The sequence below is a fragment of the Montipora capricornis genome, chromosome 9, assembly GCF_036669925.1.
Source record: "Montipora capricornis isolate CH-2021 chromosome 9, ASM3666992v2, whole genome shotgun sequence".
Lineage (NCBI taxonomy): Eukaryota > Metazoa > Cnidaria > Anthozoa > Scleractinia > Acroporidae > Montipora > Montipora capricornis.
The window spans coordinates 17,681,093-17,686,092 of NC_090891.1; the positions used below are offsets into that span (position 1 = coordinate 17,681,093).

The 5,000-nt window shown below is 38.6% G+C and overlaps 1 protein-coding gene across 1 annotated transcript in view; it reads right to left on the reverse strand.

Annotated features, from left to right (window-relative positions):
• Nucleotides 1-3,262: 3,262 nt before the first annotated feature.
• Nucleotides 3,263-5,000, reverse strand: part of LOC138016004 (uncharacterized) — a 25,983-nt gene continuing 24,245 nt past the window's right edge. Inside the window, exon 5 of the mRNA XM_068863166.1 lies at nucleotides 3,263-5,000. This exon is cut by the window's right edge and continues 978 nt beyond it. The gene's annotated coding sequence lies outside the window, so the exon portion shown is untranslated.

Genomic DNA, 5,000 nt, shown 5'->3' on the forward strand with positions numbered 1-5,000 from the left:
AGGTGGAATTGTGGAAGTCTTTCTCTAATCTGTCTGCTGCCATAAATGATTCGTTTAGTCTTATCCGGATTAATTAACAAGCGGTTGTCAAATCACCAGTCACGAAATCTTAAGAGGTCTTCATTTAGCAGCAACGGCATTTTTGCAATCATGTACGCCAAATCACATGTACAATTTAGTATCATCAAAATAACAATCGAATAAACAGTTTTTAGGAACAGTCGGTAGATCGTTCACATAGTTGGTAAAAAGCAACGGTCCCAAAATACTTCCTTGTGGGATTCCGCTGACCAATGGCAACGCATCCGAGAGTGTGGAATTAATACGCGCGACTTGGTTTCTTCCAAACAAATGGCTAGAAAACCATCTGAGAGCTGATGGTGAAGCACCAATATCTTGTAGTTTATCTAGTAAAATACTATGGTTGATACTGTCAAATGCCTTGCTCATCTCCAAAAGAATAATAGCAGTTGTTTTCTTCTGATCAATTGCCCCTAAGAGGGCATAAGTTGCATGTATCAACGAGTTTTCAGTTGAATGCCATTTCTTATTGCCACTCTTGTTTATTGACAATCGCTTGTTAGACACTAAATAGGGCATGAATTGATTTAGAGCAATTCGTTCACATACCTTGGACAATATAGAAAGCAGGCGGTGAGTGATATGGGGCGATTGTTGTCTGGCTTTTCACGGTCACCTTGTTTTAGAATTGGTGTTAACTCGGCCAAAATTTTTGGAAAAATACCAGATATAAAGGAATCGTTAATAATAGCTGTTAGAGTGGGAAGAATTGAAGGTAGAGAATTTCGCAAAACACGTGCTGTTTTTTTATCGTTCCCTGGAGCCTTTTCCTGTTGGCATTGAATTAATTACCTTTTGAACTTCTTTTCAATGCACATTTCCAAAAGAGAATTTTGTGCCAAAAAATGACACCTTGGAACAAAGGACGATTTTGCAAGATCATAATTGCTTTGCTCAGCGAGACTCTGTATTTTTTCAACAGTTGTTTGTCGAACTGAAGTAAAAAATTCATTGAACTCATTTTGAACCTATTTATCGCGTCTTTACTGTATGCTTTATGATCCGCCGATTTCTTAGGAATGCACGCCCGTATAGTTTTCCAAATACAGGCTGTGTTACTGGGATTGTTCCTAATTTGCTGCTCGATAGATACTCCTGTTCTGCAGACCTTAGTTCACGTTGTACTTTCCTCTTAAAATTCCTATACGGGGCCCATGAACATGCTAGGGGATCATTTGATTTTCTTGCGAGATTTCTCTTGTTCTCATTACGAAAATGATTTCATCGGTGAGGCAAGGATTGGGTCGACTCCGTACCTTAACGTTCTTAATTGGAGCGTGTAAATCAAGGATCTGATTAAATACTAGATGAAAAGCATTTAGTTTATCTTCCACATCGTCGAAGGTATCAACCACAGACCAAGGTGCAGCAGACATGTCTCTCTGGAGGGCAGATTGATCAACTCTTGAAACTTCTCGTTGTAATATAGACAGGCTTGGCACGTTCTTTCTTTAAACGAAGTCGCACACAAACAAGGTCGTGGTCGCTTATGGAGCAAGGGACTGCTTTCGCTTTTTCTACTAAACTTGTATTTGAAACCAAGATAACATCAATTAACGTCGCAGATTTCTCAGTTATCCTCGTGGGTTGCTTGATTAACTGTGTAAGATTAAAAGCAGAGCAAAATTCCGATAACATCTGAGACCAGGATCTTGAGTTTAAGTCCCCTAAAATGTATTTATCTTTGTTGCGAGAGAGAGAGAGCAGAGATAAGTGTTTCGATAATTATAAGGTCCTCATCAAAGCAGTTTAGGGTTAAATCTAGGGGGTCTATAAACTGTACAAACAATAGGCGATTTATGATTTCTTGCCTGGATCTTAAGCCAAATCAGATGTAAACTGGAGGTAGAAATCTTTGATCAGTCGTCGACTTTGTAGCAATCTCTCACAAAAGCACAAACGTCACCTCCAAGCTTATTTAAACGGCCAAGGCCATAAATATTATAACCAGATATTTCAATTTCAGCATCCTAAACTGTGCTGTCCAACAACGTTTCGGTCACGTTAAAAATACCGTATTCAGTCTTAAGAATAAAGTCTTTGGTTTGAACATGATGTCCTCTATTCTTTATAGATCGAGCGTTCAAATGAGCTATTTGTATGTTTCGTTGTTGTTGTCGTTTGTGGTAAGTTTCTTGTGGTGACTACCATGTCCAAAGTTTCCTTTACGCTTCTTGAATAGTGTGTTAGCAGCAAGCAGCTGGTAATCCTCCAGGATCTCCTGCAGCCTCTGTCCGTTGTCATTGGTTGAGCTGTTGTACGTGAACAGGGCATGCATCATTTAGGCCTAATCGAGCGTTCGCATCTGTGAGCACCGCAAGTAAATCGTTTGGGGCTACACCCTCAATTGCAAAACGCGGGAGACCAATAGGAAGATCCTAAAGGCCCAACACATTTTGGTAGGCTATAAAGTGCTGATTGATATGGTACACTTTGTTTGGTTGTGCGTGATAATGCGACGGCGGGTAATTCAGCAAAGTGAACATGTATGGTTTTGAGTTTGAAGCCTCGCGCGAGCTAAAGAAAGCCATAATAATCTTAACATGTTCGTATGTTCGGATTCTTTATTTTATTACCTTTTCGGTGATATATCGTTTTCTGGAGTTTTACCGAAAATAACGCGCTTACGAAAAATTTCCCGGAAGGCACCCCAAAAGGTTAGCAGTAACCAAAATCATCACTCGACGTATTCTTATTCCGGAATAGGGTCAATCAAACGCACCCTAAATTTAAAGGCCCACGCATTACGTGTCGTGGAACAATATTATTGTCATATACTAAAAATCACGCCAAAGCTGAAATTGATCCAATTAGATTGCTACGATAGGCAATGCGAATTTCCATAACAAAAACAAACGGTCGAAAAGCCTGTCGGTTGAAGTTGGGCCTTTGAAATACGAGTCCCATCACATTATGAAGGGGGTAGTTTCTAAAGAAACTGTGGTGCTGCGTCGGTGGGGAAGTAAATTATGGCCAGTCAGATTTTGACTGATGATCACAACGTGTCTGACTGGTTTGCAACCAAGTGGCCGCACGAGGGATTGCTCTTTCTTAATTAATACAACATAAGAACACAATAGGTGGTTTGCAAACAATCTCTAGATAGTGACACAGATAAACATGATACAATGTGCAATTGCTGGTTTAACGAATAAAAGATCTCTTTTGTTTTCGTCCATCAACATGGCAGTTATGACGTAACGTGAAAACCACCAATACCGGCACGTTTTTTTCCCGTAAAATTCTGGAAGCAGCAGTCCAGAAAGTGGATAAAACAGAAAGGTTATTGGCCTCATACTATCGCGTATCGAGTCTTCTGGCTTATGGACTTGTTTAGGAATACCTGTTCACGACTTTCATATTCCGCAAATAACAGTTGCAACCATTTACTGCCATGTAATATTTGGCACTTTTTCTTATAATTTAATTAAGGTTAGTACATTTTCAAATATATTAACAATTCTTAGCTCTTTGTACTATGTACTACCTAAAATGCTTGGTTCATACTTTAGTTAACACAAAAAGGAGGAGAATAAGCTTAAAACAAAACAGTAGTCCATTGAAAAAGGAAAGTAAAAAAGAAAGTCTAATATCATAGAAAAAAGGATGAGCCGTCGAAGTACTTTATTACACTTTTTTTTAATTGTTGGTTGATGTCACTCTCGGACATAATGTAAAGCAATCTTACTCTTTTTTTTTGTACATTACCATATCATGTCAATAAATTGGGTGACATCCCAAATCATTCTCGAGAGTGGTCTTACGATAATCACATAGGATCAACCAGCTTTGAATATACGCTTATCATTATTTCATGACACTAACAGCTGAAAAGGATTTCTGGGAATTGAACAATTTTTCTTTTAAAACACAACCCAGACATCCGGACTTGGGACTCGAACTTAAAATTATTAGCTCACCTGTCACCGCTCCTAACCACAAAACCACCGAATCGCAGCTTACTTCGACCAAAATTTTAAACACAATAGTCTAATTTATTTGTTATATTTTTATATAAAACAGGGCTGTAAACGTGCGATGACACCCGCTAACAAATTTAGAGAGCTAACGAAAAAGGTCCGGCCATACTTAAAACAAACTTAAGCTGACCATTTTGATATCAGCGCTTAGGGTTAATGATTGAATCATAGTGATCCTATATGTTAGGCAACAAATGACAAATATTAAAGAAACTTTGTAACTTGCTCATCGTGGTCTAGTGAATAGAAGCTGCTCCTAGAAGCCGAAGGTTCGTGTTCTTGTTCAAGGACTACTTTTGTTTTTTTCCTTTTATCTCCTACCACAAGTCCTGGGACTTCACCAGTGTGTATGGCATGTAATTTTCAGCGCTGGGTGATATTATGTGATTATCGAAATTACACCCTCGAGAACATGTGGTGAAATCTGCCTCAAATATTTTGACTTGCATACAAGCCCCAAGTTGACCCTTAAAAACAGCGACAATGCCCAAATATCGGGGGGAAAATCAAAATTTTGCTCATTCTATGACTACTTTTTTGAACCGCATTCGGATTCCTCTAATTTGCTTATTATAATATCTGAAAACGCTAAAATGTATTAATACCTGAGATAAAAGTCCAGTGATTTCAGTGATTCTTTCGTACAAAGGCTTGTATGGCTATTGGAGGAGAGGTCATCTTTTAGCGGTTTAACTTGTCTTATGTAGGCGTATCTTCACAACCACACTCGATTTTGAAAAGACTGAATCTAGTAAGCATTTTGGTAGCCAACTAGCTCCTGCTGGAGCGAAAAAAACTCCGTCAATTTTCTTTTTTTTGTGCAATTTTCTTTTACTGAACTCAGTTTCGTTCGCATTAGTTTGTATGTTTTTTTTTTACGTCGGGTTGCTCTTCTGTTAATGCATGAAACCGTTGTTACAACAAAAGCGGGAATTACGG